Below are 17700 nucleotides of genomic sequence, written 5' to 3' on the forward strand. Positions count from 1 at the left end.
TTCTATAAAGCCATTTTGAATTTTGATATAATTCAAACATCTGGTCTCCCAGCTTCAATCATAATTGTTATCAGCTTCGTTCGTTCATGTCATTTCAGTTATTCGAGTTGGTGGTTATAAGCTTTTCACCTCCGAATTCGTGAAACATCAAAAAGGCCAACCTGAAAATGTAAGGACCTCTTGCAGGAGTTGGTAGACAAACCCAAAATCACTGATCTCCCCCGCCCCTCTCTCTCTCTCTCTCTCTCTCTCTCTCTCTCTCTCTCTCTCTCTCTCTTTGGTTCTTGTATTTTAATGGTGTTGCTCACGGCTTGCAACCGAGAACTTGGACAATCACTTCTATAATTAGTGGATTAGTAAAGAACTATAATGTTAGAAAAATGTGAACAGAAAGAGGGATTCGCGAAAAAGGAGAATATAACTAGTGAGAAAAAGAGAGGTTATCTATTTTGATTAATTCTATCTCTCTCCACTTGTAGTTTTGATCCACCAACAGTCGAATAATAACTAGCTATCTCCAGTTCTACCATACGCGTTTCGTTCGAGAATCAGTTAATGGTCCCTCAGTTTGTGAACTGAGCGCGTTTATCTACACACTGTGACACCACACACACACAAAGAGAGAGAGAGAGAGAGAGAGAGAGAGAGAGAGAGAGGCGTAGGCGGTATAAATTAATAATAATATAACTTTTCTTTCAGTGTTTACTCGCTCTGCATATTAAAACTTGCTATGGGGGTTAAATAACAAATAAAAATTGAATTGATTAATAATTTTATGCTAGTTTATGCAGTAACTATTCGAAATCCAGGGAATTTTACTAGATACATGAGCATTTATACAGTATACCGGAGGAACGGAAAAACGCAGAGTTAGTATCAGGAAGTAGTCTTTTGAAAAGTATATTCAAAAACAAACAGTCATTGCCCTAAAAACATTGGAAACGACGGAACAAGTCAGTATACACGTGATGAAACTAGATGAATCTTTTAGAAGTCGTGAGAAAACATATCGTTCCAACATACCAATGTATGTTTTTGTTTATATCTAACTTAGTTTCTATTCATGATTAGATTAAATTAAAGCCTCTTGTTTAGAATAAAATATTGAATAAAAGTGATGACGTTGCAACTACGAGTTGATGCGTAACGTTTAGAGATAAATTTTGATCACTTCATACAACCTCATAACTATAACAGTTGATCTGAAACTTCAGATCCTTTGACTACTTGTTATAGTTCCAGGTATTACCTGTTTTTAAATAAAAAGTGAAAACCATGACCTCACATCCATTCGTCCTGCAACCTTGATATCTGCATCAAGAGAAGAGATAATTTCCACACAACCCCGATAATCTATTTCGCGCTGCCAATTAAAACTCAACGAAATGACTTCCCATCATTCTAAAAATTTACCAGTGCCTCTTTGTAACAATATTGCATATGAGCCCACGCTCATTGAATATGAACGAGAAATAATTGAACTGAGTGCCAATCAAAACGTAACATGTCCCTGGAATTGTATAAACTTTTCACTGCCCTTTGAATATCCTTTCATCATATCTGTATTGGGAAACTGTATAATTTTAGTTATTGAAATGTTCACGATTTAGGTGGTATCACCGTCTACCTACGGATTTTTTTTTTCTGGAAGTAGCATTTCGCTTTAGAGGAAATTGCCGTACCGAAAGCATGTTATTATTATTATTATTATTATTATTATTATTATTATTATTATTATTATTATTATTATTATTATTATTATTATTATTATTATTATTATTATTTCATGACAAAACCAGCTTCATTTGTTACAGAATTTCCTCTTTTAGAGGTTTTGTTGCATAATACTCAAGTATTATGTTCTTTGAATATCGGGTGCATTGTGGCAATAAGTGGGTGACCACAGCCAACATCTGCTCTTTTTATAGCTCCTAACATTCAGCAGCCGCCTTTTTCTTTCTCCATTAATGACCGTGTTAGCAGTTTGATTTCTATAACTGCCATCTGGATGTGGCCAAATATATTTCCAGGTGTTATTGAATGTACAACATTGTATGTAAAACTTAAGCCAGAGGCAAATTAGAAAAAGTCCCACAAAATAATTTGTATTTGATTACCAAGGCCAAGGCAAGTAGAGGTAATCGCGTGTCTTTTATACCTGTAATGACTCCATAAAGCGTAATGTAAAGGCAAGACAGAGCTGAAATAAATATTCGCTTATTCACGAAATATTAATTTTGGAAAATCCTTCCCTCACGGTGCCCTTTTTCAGTAAGAGGGAAAAACCGTCGTGGAGATTTTTCATTAAGAGATACCTAAAGCGAGAGAGAGAGAGAGAGAGAGAGAGAGAGAGAGAGAGAGAGAAGAGATTTATTGGTATATCGTAATATTAGAGTCTGTTGTTACCTTTCGTGGTCTCTCTTTCTGTCTGTCTCTTTGAATGATAAGGGGTAATATAATATGAAATCTGAAAAGAAACATTAAAATACAGGGAGTGAAAGTTTTGTACGGTTTATCACAGCATGATTATTTCTTAACAGCTTTTGTACTGCGTTTACAAGTTTAAAAAGAAATTAAATCTATTTTACTGGATTAATGGACAAAAAAAAATGTTTAAAAAATCATTGACCTAAAAAAAAAAATAAGTAAAAATGCGCCGAAGTTTCTTCGGCGTAATCGAGTTTTCTGTACAGTCTTTACAGCGTATAATCAAGGCCACCGAAAATAGACATATCTTCCGGTGGTCTCGGTATAATGAAGTATGAACTTCGGCCCATGAAACTTTAACCACGGGCCTGTGGTGGCCTATCCTATATAGCTGCCAGAGGCACGATTATGGCCATTTTTAACAAATAAAATAAAAAATACTGAGGCTGGAGGGCTGCAATTTGGTATTCTGATGATTGGAGGCTGGATGAACAGCATACCAATTTGCAGCCCTCTAGCCTCAGTAGTTTTTAAGATCTGAGGGCGGACAGAATAAAGTGCGGGCGGACAGACAAAGCCGGCACAATAGTTTTCTTTTACAGAAAACTAAAAATGTCATTTGCTACGTGTCTCTAAATAAACATTTACTCGTCAAGTTCCCCATATATCTGCTGTTGCTTCTGTTTTCGTCCGTATTATTATCATTAAAACAAAAGTAGTCATTTCACAAAATTTCCAATGGATCGTGAGGAAGGTTTTTTTTTTTGTGGGTAATTCCTTGATTGTTTGACATAAAATGAATGTCGTGGACCAAATTTTAAGGTCACGAGGTCTTTAGTAATGTATACGGATACTCCTGTAAATGTAAAATTTTCAAGTAAAGTTACACTGGCATTTCATTTTCGTAAAAATATCTAATCATATTCCACCTCTTACCCTTGGAGGCTTGTCTTAATTGGTGGATTACATAGCTCATGAATTCCGATTTCCCGCGTTACCTGAGAAATGGCAAAACCGGAAGTGAAGTTGTTTGTGGCTTTCAGCTATATTGTATTTAATTGGTCTGGAAAGTATATCACAGCTGTAGCTAAAACGTTTATGTAAAATAGGTAAAATTTTCAAGTGAGTAAATTCCTGCAAATAACTAATACAGATTTTGAGGTATTTAGGGAAAGAATTCAAATGCTTAGGTTTGGTAACAGTTAAAACCTATTATTATTATTATATAGTTTTTACAAGCAAAAGCTTTCTGACAGATAACTGTCCAAGTTATAATCTTAGTATACTTCCATTAAGTTTGGAGTTCATTTCTTCTAGAGCAATTTGTTTCCGTTCAAAATTAAACGCCCGAGTAATAACCTCCCCCCTACAAGCCTTCCTCTCTCGCTCTCTCTCTCTCTTACCCGAGATAAATTTTTCACCAGAATTTGGATAGTGCTTCGTCTTATATCACTAAAATTACTCAAGATGCTTATAAGCATCATATAAGTTACATACAAGATAAACAAAAGTTTGCAAAAGCTCCTTCCCTGTAATGGCGCAGGCACCTTTTGCTACGCAACCAAAAAAAAAAAAACCGTACTTAGTTTAAGCTAATTCCACCCCCTCAAAAAATTCATGTATATTCTTTTCTCCTTTCCATTATCTATCCTATAACTTCCTCCACTCTCTCTTCTTCTCATCCTCCCCTTCCTCTTTTTCCTCTTTGAAGAAGTCGCGGAAAATGAGTTTCATCTCTTGTGGTCGACTGTCATTAGCCTTATGGAAAAGATGGGTTTATGCAGCGTCACAGACTCAATATCCTCCATGTATCTTTTTTCTTTACCTGCTTTTATTTCAAAAGAGGCTTTTTTATGAAGCGCCATAAAGGCTGGACAGTCTCTTTTCATATTACAATGACCATGGAATTTCTCTGCTACTGCGCCTCTAAATTTGTACAAAGGCGGAACCTTCTCTATGTTACATATATCCGTCATTTGTGTAATGGGTGGCGAAAATTCTGACAATTTTTTTGTATCTAGGAATGAAATGTATTGATCGTTTCAACGAGTTTTTACCCTGTACAGTGATTATCCATAACAGTTGTACAAAGATTAACAAAAAATGTTTTAAACAAAATAAATCTTGAAGAAAATATCAGGCAAAATTTGATTTAGGATAAGTTTCACAAAACAGTTTTAGAGTTGAACAGAAAAGGCTTGAATTTTGTCAGCGACGAAGAGAATGAAGTGGATAAGGAATAGATAGATCACTCAGGGGAACTACCAGAGGGAAAAGAGAGAGCAATAAGAAGAAATTTGGAGTGAGTTCACAGAATCATGCACTGAAAATATGAACAAAACGTGTATATCTCAGGATTCTAAATGGAGCATGCTAAGATCAGTGACAGAATGGGCCATTCGGTTTTTGAAATAGGATAATGAAACACGAACAATCAAGAAGGAATTAACAACAGTGATAACATAAAATTATAATCTTAAATAACAATAATGTAGTATTAAAAAATAAGACGTTTGAATAAAGAATAATAGCTAATCTGTTTTTGGAATAAGTACTTAACAATGTAACAAGGTTGTACAGGATAGGACATAAACTCCTTTACATGGAAGGGAAGGTATGTGTAAAAAAATTCTTATGCTTTGGAAAATAATGTGGCGTTAGTTCAGAGGGTAAAATAGCCGTGTTGCAGCTTTGTATAATAATTTTGTGCAATTTTGCCATGAGACAGCGTATGAGAGTGACTAATTTGAACATGCATTTCACTGAAGTTATATAAAATGAAATTAAGACAGAAAATTTTCTGGTGCAGAAAGAACTTTTAGGGTAAAAATACCTTTATTCGTATAGAATTTTCTGATAGCAAAAAAGTCACTTACATTTTATCGCTATTCTTTTATCCTAATGCTTATTGCTTTTGGCATACTTTATAAAAATTTTGTAAAGAGTAACACAATAATACATTTTATCCTAGGTGTCATGTCTAAATGTTAAATACGGTTAGCAAAATAGCCGATTCAATTTCGTTTTGTTCATGAAAAGTACGCTTTGGAATAAACGTTTACGTATGATTTTAAATTCATAAAACGATATTTTGACTTTTTTTTAGATTGAAATCATTCTGGTTGGGTAATTAAATACGATTAGGCTCGTTCAATTTGCCCTTTTTTTCTCAAATCACACAAGTAAAATTGTATTGTGGAATGAATGCACAGAAAAAGTTTGTAATAGAATTTTTAGAGAAGCAAAACGATGAGGCTGATGCTGTATGGTTGAAGAGATCACTGGAAGTCTTATTCAAAATCTGTTTGTTGAAAGAAATTAGTTTTTTAGCATATGTAGATATGAGGGATGGACTGCAATGTGTAAAAGTGGTTCTATGGCAAGCTTGCTTTATATTTATGTAGATTAATATCTTACATAATGACAACTGCAGGAAATCAGAGAAAAGACAGTGTACATAGGTGAAGAGTTTTAAAATAATGAAATAGATCATCAGTATAGTATGGAATGGGTGATGTTCATTGATGATGAAGCTGTCGGGCAATAATAAGAAATTGTACTAAAATAGTGAAAATGTTTGAGTGTTTATAGGAGAAAAAAGTTTAATGTGTATGAATTAGGAGTGAAATTGGTATGATATAGATAAAACCTATGAAATTATTATCATATAAATAAAACCAATATTCATCTCATCAGTACATCACATACTGATGAGACGAATATAACTTTACTCATAGCCAAGAATGGATAAATTAATACGGGATTGTTTCACTTAATTATATCTGAAAAGTGTGTGTACCATGGGAATTATGACTAAAAGAGATTAGGAATTGGCACCTTCCCATTTTCTTACCTCATTACACTTAGTTATCTCAGATGAAGAATATATTTGGTCCAGAACTTTGTTGTTCTAAGAGAAACAATACTTTTCGCAACGAAGAATAATAAAGAACTTTATTGGTCAAAAAGAAACAATAATTTTCACAATGCAGAATAATGGAGCGCATATTCTCTATTTGATTTGGCATTCTTACTTGGGATGTTAATATTTCGAATTCATTTATTCTTTCACATCCTTCCTCCTTCCACTGTCTGCGTGTAATTAGGAAATAGCAATTGATAATTACCCCTGCTTGGTTGTGGTATATGTTTCTCAATTAAGGCTAAAACATGCCTAACATTAGTTTCAGCAGATGAGAGCAAATGTATGATGACACACTTAATCTCTTGTACTTATGCTCACCCTTTCCCTTGGTGAGAAAACTAGGGTCTGTTGTGTTGCATCTATCGTTGATTCAATTCTTCTTTTCATAAATTTGGTCCTAGCTTACCCTTTGTTCATTTCCTTTGATTTTATGACAGTAAATGCTTTTTTTGATCACTCTATCATCACTTCAGTAACATCGTCAGTAGCCAGGTTGTCATGGACTTGATATTCTGTTTTGAAAAAAAAAATCGAATATGCTTATCATTTTCATCTTCCTCATTCGTCCTCTTAACGTTGTTAAAGCAGTCAACTTCCTTTTTCTAATCATCATAACGCCATCAAGCAAAAGCAGTAGCATTCTCTTTTGCTAAACCTTATCACCAGTATCATCATTTTCTTACCCATATGCCCCGTAGGGGTTTAGTGCCGTCAGTGCACCTCATGTGGTGTACTGTAGACATTACTTAAGGTTCTCTGCAGCACCCCCTCGGCCCCTAGCCGCAACCCCTTTCGTTCCTATTACTGTATCTCCGTCCATGTTCTCTTTCTTCTATCTTACTTTCCAACCTCTCCTAACGATTGATTCATAGTGCATGCGTGGTTTCCTTCCTGTTATACCTCTCAGATCTTTTTACTCTCAATTTCCCTTTTAAGTTGCTCACCCAAATATAATTTACTTCTGGTTTGAGTCATCAGTGTCAGACATCTAGAATGAAGTAAACTTTGAAGGAAAAAGCCATCACCAAACACTCCAACGAGATTTGCGACTTCATTCAATTACCTAATCACATTGTGTCTTGATCCAATAATCTTCGAATATTAGGAATGGTGCATATTGATATTTTGCTAGTGCTTCTGGCTAATGAATTCCTAGCATTACCTGCGCTGAAGCACATTCAGAATTATCCAATAATAGTTATCACTGTTCATGAAGAGATCATAAACTATACGTGTAAATATTTATTTTTTAATCTAATTATATAACATTATATAAGAGATTGTTGTTTTTATAATTTCCACATAAGATTGAGCGTTATTACTGATTTTTTAAAACTGTTTTCTTTCGCTGATCATTTTTTCCTAATATTTACCTATGAAAGATAAAAGACTTTTAAGAAAGAGAAGTATGAACTGTTGACCTAGCCTTTCTCCCACAATACTGCTTGAATGTGCAACCATCTTAAACTGATTATAATAGCAGAAACAGTAGTTATAATAGCCTCCTACGTCTAGAGTCATCCCTCCTAGACTCATACCTTACATTTTTCTTTGTAATATTAAAGTCTTGGCAAACTTATGTCGCTCTGTTTTGTACCTGCTTTTCGCCATCTGCTCTCGCTTATTCAGCCTTTCAACATTAATTCGTTGTTTGAATATGCAAAATTACATCCATCAGTTTTCGCCTGTGGAATTATTGGTTTCATTTCTATATTTTTAAATCCTCTTCTTTTTTTACTTGATTAGTTGTTGTAAGAAGTTTGACTCTACTTAGTACATATTTTTATTATAACTAATTTATATATTCATGAGTGTCTGTTCAGAGCTGTAGTTCTGTTTTACTGTTCCATACCAAAACCATTGTATATTTGTTGTTATTTCACTCCCCAAATTTTATTTTTTACTTGCGTTCCTTATTTTAATCAATAAAATTTTCTTCGGTGTTTTCTTATTAGCATATACATGTCGTGGCTACTCCGTTCTCACCACATTCATTTTTGGTTTTTCGGTAGTTTAAAAATAAATGACTTGATTAAAAAATCAAGTTACTTTTTTTTTTAATTTAAAAAACGTAGCGTAACGTACTTTGAAATCATATAATACATGTTTCATGGATAGCACCCCCAATTAATTTAATGTTGCAGTCGCCTTGCGTGTATTCTTTTTGCACACACACACACACACACACACACACACACACACACACACACACACACACACACACACACACACATATATATATATATATATATATATATATATATATATATATATATATATATATATATATATAAAATATTTGGGAGCCCATAGAAATGCTAAAACGTGGAAGATGAAGGTTATATTTCAGAGACCGAACTGTCTCTCTCCTCAGGCAAATAGTGAATATGAAAAAGTTACAGGAAAGCGGTATTTATATAATAGAATATCCAAAGGTCTGCCGTTAAGTCACTCCAGTTGACAATTTCTCTTTAATCTTCTTGGTCGCTGGTTGGAGGAAGGTTTTATCTATAATATCTGAATCCCATGTGCCTCTTGAAAGATTCATGGTGTTTCTTTGTTTAATCAAAGCTGATTCCACCATCTGGCTTTTGAGACATATTCCAATTTATTCTGTGGTTATGGTTATTCATGTGGTTAAAAGTAGCTACTGAGCTTTGTTGTCCGTACCTAACTGAACGTTTTTGCTGTATTAATCTTTGGGGGAGTGATTTGCCTGTGAAACCGATATAAGATTGGTCACAGTCGAGGCAATGGATTTTGTAAACTCCTGTGTCTTTTGGGACTGGTTTTTGTTGGACGTTAATCAGGGATTTGCCTAAGGTATTTGGGTAGGTAAATGCAAATGGGTTAGAGTTTCCAAGTGTCTGTGTCAACGTCTTAATCCTGTCCAGGTGTGGGATTTTCTTTTTATTTTTGTGGGTCTCTCTGGTCTTGTTAAGAGGTGGGGGTGGTTAGAAAATAGTGTTTGCTTTGTGGATCGATTTCTCAATTAAATGGTCAGGATACTTTAAAGATGACAGCTGCATACGGATTAGTTCAATTTCCTTTTCCAGGAGACCCCGGGAGCAAATCCGTAAGGCTCTTAAGAATAAATTGCTGGCTACGCCAATTTTGATAGAGATGTCATAATAGCTGCAAAAATTGGATATATAACAGAGAGAAAGTTGGTTTTCTGTATATGGTAAATTTGTATTTTGTCGTGTCTCTAATTACTAAAACTTCAAGAAAAGGAATTTTGTTGTCTGTTTCCCATTCAACTTTCAATTTGATGCTAGGCACTAATGCATTTAATTTTGAATGAAATTCTTTGAAATTGTCCCACTTGTTATCCCAGAAGTCAAGATATCATCTACATATCTCATCCATAGCATGTCTTTAGGTTTTATTGAGTTTATTATTACTGCCCCCCCCCCATAACAAGACCAGAGGGACCCACAGCAATAAAAAAAAATTCCATCCCTGGACAGGATCAAGACGTTGACACAGACACTTGGAAACTCTAACCCTTTTCCTTTTACCTACCCAAATACCTCAGCCAAATCCCTGATTAACGTCCAGCGAAAAACAGTCCTCAAAGACACGGGAGTTTACGAAATCCATTGCCTCGACTGTGACCAATTATCCGTTTCACAGGCAAATCACTCCCCGAAAGATTAATACAGCATAAACATTCAGTTACGTACGGACAACAGAGCTCAGCTATTTTTAACCACATAAATAGCCATGACCACAGAATGAGCTGGAATATGTCTCGTATAATTTATAGCAGCAATTGTCGGTTCAAAAGCCAGATGGTGGAATCAGCTTTGATTAAACAAAGAAACACCATGAATCTTTCAAGAGGTGCGTGGGATTCAGATATATAATAGAAAAAATCTTCCTCCAACCAGTGATCAAGAAGATTAAAGAGAAATTGTCAACTGGAGTGACTTAACGGCAGACCTATCGATCTTTTAGTATAAATACCGCTTTTCTGTAATTTTTTCTCGTTCACTATTTGCCTGAGGAGAGAGACAGTGAGGTCACTGAAATGTAGCCTTTATTTTCCACATTTTGGCGTTGCTATGGGCTCCCTTATATTTGATGGAATTCTGTTTTAACAGAAAATGTTTAACAATCCTGTATATATAATATACAGTATGTATATATATATATATATATATATATATATATATATATATATATATATATATATGTGTGTGTGTGTGTGTGTGTGTGTGTGTGTATGTATGTGTATATATATAAATACACATATACATACAATATGTATATATATATGTATATATACATTTACATTATACATATATATATATATATATATATATATATATATATATATATATATATATATATATATATATATATATATATATATATATATATATATATATATATGTGTGTGTGTGTGTGTGTGTGTGTGTGTGTGTGTGTGTGTAACTCAGTAATAAAGTAATTTCAGTGCTTACCTGTTACTACAAAGTCGAGACGTCCCCTCTAATGGTAGCCATGGTAGCAGCCATGCGAGAAAACTGCTGATACCACCTCAGTATCCAGTCACTCTGCATTTTCTCTCTCTCTCTCTCTCTCTCTCTCTCTCTCTCTCTCTCTCTCTCTCTCTCTCTCTCTCTCTCTCAGGTCTACAACGAAACAAGCTTTACCCAAAGTAATTTATTTGACAAAATCTAACATAACTAGATTGCAAGAAATGGATTAAAATGTTTGACAAAATCTGACATAACTAGATTGCAAGAGATAAAAATGGATTAAAATGTTATATTAAAGTTCCCCAAAGACCATTGACAATATAGTCATATTCTGTAACTTGCAAAGGTCAAAACAGGTCAAAGTCCTGTACATTTTCAATGAGTACATTTCCGTCCTCTTACTCAGCAAAACATCTGAAGAAGTTAAATGAATTTTTCATTGATTCCCAAAGCATAAAAATACAGATATGGGAATTCCTCCCACATTATTCAACCGTAAATGCTTGGACAAAATAAATATTATAGAAATGGAGGAAAGCAATCTACAGTTTGGGAAATTGAATATGATTCTTACCTCCAAACAGGAATGTTCACAGTCTTGACTGATAAAGCACTAATCACAAGTCTCTCTTTACTTGAGACTTTTAATAAGGTTCAATGTTGGCCTTCTAATGATTCCCTTTTCCCATACCTAATCCCTTCACACCTTGAGACTCCGCCCAAAAGACACTCACAAACTCACGTTCCCCACCGGAACCTGGACACTTCCGGCGAACGCACATACAGAATCACATCACATGATCCCACGCCTCGAAAATCTTGATGCCATCATTTTACCTAACGAGGAAATGCGTCAGATGATAGCTAAACATTCTCTCCAAGATTTTGGGAGAGTTTTCCTCCCCACTTGTTAATTCAACATTCACTGTCCATTGTAATTCATAACATACTTGTGACCTATAGGCTTTTCATACACACACACACACTCATATATATATATATATATATATATATATATATATATATATATATATATATATATATATATATATATATATATATATATATATGTGTGTGTGTGTGTGTGTGTGTGTGTGTCTGTATATATAAAGAGAGAGAGAGATATTTAGATATTTTGCCTGAATGCTTCTTGATGGTGTAATCTCCAAAACTGTACGTGCCTTTGCAACAAACGCCGTAATATCTGCGTCTGTCGTTCTAGAGTTTTCCTCCATGAATCAAAATTTGTCATTTACTATACCATTGAAGTTTTTGTTGTACCTCTTACGATATTGCGATATCTATTTGCATTCCACAAAACTGCTCCCCTCGCGAGTTTTCTGGTATATAGAATTGCTTATTTAACGCATTAATGTTGCTGTACTCAACAGGAATAATTTTTTTCTTTTGTTTATACCTCCTTTTGTAAATATCAAGTTCTACTGAATCGTGTATTACATTCTGCATTCCTTGTCTTGATTGTATTTATACGTTGACTACCTCTGCCTAATGAAACGGGCCATTCTTGTTTTTTCTTTCTCTTTTTAACAAAGAGCTAGAGGCCATTTTGCGCCTTCGTCAGCATATGTATTCTTTTCTTTTGTAGGAATCTTCATGTGACCATCTTTAGGCTATTCAGTCGGCTTATGTCCTCTCTCGCATAGAGATTTTTCTTGGAATCTTTTCATATTGGAAAAATCTTTTCTATGATAAGTAATGGTTATGTGTTGAGAAACCTTCAAACATCGACAATTCATTTCTTACCGATATCGAAAAGGAATTTAAGATTTTGGGTTTTTATATGAATTGTATATGAATTTTGCTTGATAATATTACGTTTCTGAATAATCAGACATACTACTGTGATATTCATGCATTTGGAATATGAGTAAAACCCCGCAAGACGAGGGTTTTAAATACAAAGCATTCACAAAATTAAGGATAATTGCTAATTTCTCTCTTGTGTTTGTTGCATGATATAGGGTATTTTTTCAACCACTGCTCACACCTTTGATTTGTCTACAATTTCTCTCTGGTGCTTCTTGCATACTATGGGTCATTTTTTACCATCCCTGTCCACATCTATGATTTATATACTACGTATTTACCTCTGGCGCTTCCTGCATACTATGGGTCTGTTTTTCTAGTCCCTGTTCAAATCTTTGATTTGTCTACTATTTCTCTTTAGTGCTTCCTGGATATATTGGGTCATTTTTCCTTTCCCTGTTCACATCTTGCATCCGGCATTTTTTAGCCATTGCATGCACAGGTTGATCCACTGTACATTTCGACCTTTGAGATTGCCAGTTGCTGTGGTTATAAATAGAATATGCCCTTCCACCCCCACTCAGCATCAGCAGCTGCCTTTCCCATGCAAAAGAGATGATTGCGGAATCACAAGGGCAAACTCTGAGTAAACCTATGGCACGCCTGTTGACCTACACAGCGAGCTAGGTAATTGGAAGGTACCTGATTGATCTGGGTCACAACCTGGAAAACCAACCTATGATAATAACTTGAAACATTATGTGGATTATTCGATCAGCTTGGTTTTGACTACGGAACTATGTCAATGCACAACAATAATTGACGGTGTGTAAGATATTTTTACGAAGTCGACTTGACAGTATATCGTACAGCCAGAGTGTTTCATCATTCAGGCTTTCTTAAAGTTTCTACTCTGTATAGATTATTCATTCCTATTCAGATATATGATTTTACGTATCTTTAGCTTCCTTCACATAGCTGAATATAATTTATCCATTATAAGATTCTGTTTCTTCAACAACCTTTTTTTCCTGACTGTTTATTAGGAAATCCAACGCACTCAGTGACTTATTTCAGATTTAAAAACCTTTATTTTACCATTCAAATTCAACAAAATTATATGCGATGAAAATCAGCGTTGTATGTCCCGGATCGAAGGTAACACCCCGTTATTTCACTTGCGTAATGAAAGCCTTCATGAGAAAATGGCAATTATGTAAAAGGACATAAAATACATTTTCGTGCCTCAAGTCAAGAGTATAATGCCTTTGCAAACCTCGTAAAAACGGAGTTATTTCGAGACATCAGCATACATGTCATCGTTATTCATAACCTTTGCGATTAACTAGGCCAGATATGCAATTACTGCTGTACATTTACATCATACCGTAGCCAAAGCTCTTCCATGCAACGATTTTTTATCTTTCAAAGATTATGTAGGAAGATTTAGGCTATGAATCAGGTTTTAAAAATGTGGAATGATTACCTTTTGTTGAAGGCCCTGGATAATAGATTTTAAAAACTCAACTAACGATATCAGAAGGATTTATTAGGCAGAAATTGTACAATAAGAAAAATGTAATGCTCAGGACATTTCATTTTTTTTATCTACAGTCTTTCGTTTGTTTACACACACACATTATATATATATATATATATATATATATATATATATATATATATATATATATATATATATATATATATATATATATAGATAGATAGATAGATAGATAGATAGATAGATAGATAGATAGGTAGGTAGGTAGATAAAATGCACAAGGTGATGCGGATAATTGGTAAAGAAAAAGACTTTATGATATAAACGAAGCGTGTGCAAGATGTACATGGAAGGAGGATTTTTTTTTTTTTTTTTTTTTTTTTTTTTTTTTTTTTGAAACAGAGACTAAGATTGGAGTCGGGGATTTTGTCTCCATGAGTCATTAATATTTGTATGAAGTGATAAGAAAAAAATTAAACTTAGATGAAAAGTTGTAGGGCAAAAATTAGTATTGAATAGAATGTGAAATCGTTGACATTTTAGGCCATAAAATACTAACTGGCCACAGACAAAAAAACCTGAGAAACTTTCTTATGAAAGTGTTGGCAACAGAGGAAACAGTTCATGAGAAATTTGCACAAGAGTAAGACGACAAAAGTGAATTGAAAAAAGGGAAGAGAAGCATTGAATTTTATTTTAGGGTACCAAAGCACAGAGACAAATGATTCTTTTAGGGATGAGGAAGTAAATATGATGGAATTATAGGTATGTTTGGAATGAAACAATCTTTAAATGCTGAATTAGTAATCAACGCAGGAATTATGAAAATGACTGTGTAGCATATGTGATTGTCTTTCTATTAGAGTTAGGTAGAACAAATCCATTAGGAATTTGGTTAAAAGTGGTACACTCAACCAGAGTTATCAAGGGAAACTGGGTCCAATAAAATAACCCATTTTGAATAATTTTCTTGGGGTTATCTACTCCCTATGCGGAGACACATTCATTCAGTAATGAAATAATATAGAATAGGTTCTAGGAACTTATATCTAACAATATTTTTAGTAAGACAAGGCTTCTCTTCGGCCATATCAGAATTGTTATCAACACACGGAATTAGTTGGCTGACTTAATTGTTTATCGCAACCTATCCATTGTTACGGACGTCGTGATGTGGATCCGACCGCAGTTCACTGCAGTTAATAATTACTGGTTAGAGGAATATCCCTGAAAATGTTGCATTCACTTTGGCAATCTTACCTATAGTGTTTTCAGGAAATTTTATTTTTTAATCAAGAAAGAGTATCATATATAACAGACTTTTTAAAAAAGCAATTACATATATAAAGATATTGCCTGTTCCTCGGCTGTAATCAGTGTAAATAAGTAATACCTAAAGTAATATGTCGAACCACATGATTACCAAACTTGCGATACATTCATGTGAGTAGCGTGAAGCCCAGGTTCCCAAAAGAGGCAGTGCACTCTAGCTAACAGACGAGATTGTAGACGAGACTTCTACTTGTTAGACAGAACAACAACAGATAGACTCAGTGAACAGATGTAACTTGCACTGGTATGCTTTATTACCTGGATATTTTCAAATAGTGCTGCTTGGTTGCGTATGACTTTTATACAAATATTATAATTCAGGATTTATTTGTTTTGTATTTGTCCTTCATCGTTTCCCAAATGACTCGTAGAAAGCAAGTTGATGTGTGTGATGCTTTTGTTGTATTTTTATAAATATAGCTCATTCACTGGAGGTGAGTATTACTGGATTTTTTGAGGGGCGCCTTAATAACAATAAGTATGGTTATTATTTTTGTCCTTCACAGAAATGACAGGAAGTGGTCTGTAGCCTAAAACGAGATTACGAATAGGTCACACGGTGGTTTGATCAATTTGGCATCAAAACTTTACCGAACAACTGTCTTACATCATGCTCCAGCCCTGTGAAAGGTAAGTGTTTCCACTAAATTGTCTATTTAAACTACCTGTGACTTAATTAAAGAAGACTTCCTTTTCACCCAGACCAACAATTTAAACTAATTTTCTTGGCAAAGGAATGTAAAGGAGATAATGAGAATGTAAGCTGTGCGTTTTATCGGAGGTTGTCTGAGTTATACCGAAAAGTAACAGACATGAGATTGGCGTTTCAATTGTCAGTATCATCTCTATTATCCAGCCGGGATGAATGACACATCTGAGGCAAAAAGAAGGAAAAATAAGCAAATGAGAGGGTACTTGTCGTTGCTGAAACAGATTAGAGATAAGTGGCAAGATAATGATGGGTATAAAGTTTCGAAAGTTATCATTGATTTTAAATCACTTGCTCTTATTTTAAAGCAAAAATTAAGACACGACACTACGGGGAATATTAGCCTTTGTTTCGGTATGCGTTTTTTTATAATATTTAGCTTGTGTTGTGAAATATTCTACATTGTTTCAGAGATCTGTACCACAGTACATGAGTCTACATACACACACATATACAGTATGATAGGATTATGAATTATTTTGATAAATATATAGATAGTATATGAATTATAAATATAACAGTCAAGTATATATGTATATATATATATATATATATATATATATATATATATATATATATATATATATATATATATATATATATATATATATATATATATATATATATATATATATATATATATATATATATATATATATATATATATATATATATATATATATATGTATTATATATATTATATATATATATATATATATATATATATATATATATATTTTATATATATACAATGTATATTTATATATATATATATATATATATATATATATATATATATATATATATATATATATATATATATATATATATATATATATATATATATATATATATATATATATATATATATATATTTACATATATATATACATATGTATATTTATATATATGTATATATATATATATATATATGCATGTATATATATATATATATATATATAATATATATATATATATATATATATATATATATATATATATATATATATATATATATATATATTGTATTACAGAGGAAATGTAAACCAAATGTACGTGGTTCATCAAATTCTCGACATGCCTATTCCTTTCCGAGTATTGTTTCTATTCTAAATCCAGTTGAAGTATAATGAAGTTATAATGAGAAGACTTGACACCAAATTCACCGGCCTGATTGTGAAGGTAGTACAGCTTCCATATAAAGAAAATGATTTCTTAAATTGTTTTATAATTCATATGCGTCGAACTGCTCTCAAAAGCGCCTCCCTTTTTTCAATAGTTTACATACTGCAATCATTAAAGTAATCATTTTACTTGTTCTAATCATGAAGCTCTTTCATGTTATCTTTTAATTGGATATCCCGAAGATGAAAGTGAAAAAAAATAACAGTTATATTTAGGTCATCGAAAGCTACGTCATCATAAAGAATAAAACCTAAATTCATATGTTTAATCTTGTGTAAGAGAGAGAGAAAATTTAATATTTCATATCTATGTACGCTGTAGCTCTAAATGTTAAGTATTGGTCTTTGATAAATGGGAGCGATTACTT

At 33.3% G+C, this 17700-nt stretch overlaps 1 long non-coding RNA gene across 1 annotated transcript in view; it reads left to right on the plus strand.

Annotated features, from left to right (window-relative positions):
• The window catches only part of LOC136848922 (uncharacterized), a 390446-nt gene that overhangs the window by 326770 nt on the left and 45976 nt on the right, over window positions 1-17700 (plus strand). The window contains exon 4 of the long non-coding RNA XR_010856181.1: window positions 15946-16069. This is a non-coding gene — a long non-coding RNA (uncharacterized lncRNA). The remainder of the gene's footprint in view (window positions 1-15945; window positions 16070-17700) is intronic.

Source organism: Macrobrachium rosenbergii, chromosome 20, assembly GCF_040412425.1.
Source record: "Macrobrachium rosenbergii isolate ZJJX-2024 chromosome 20, ASM4041242v1, whole genome shotgun sequence".
Classification (NCBI taxonomy): domain Eukaryota; kingdom Metazoa; phylum Arthropoda; class Malacostraca; order Decapoda; family Palaemonidae; genus Macrobrachium; species Macrobrachium rosenbergii.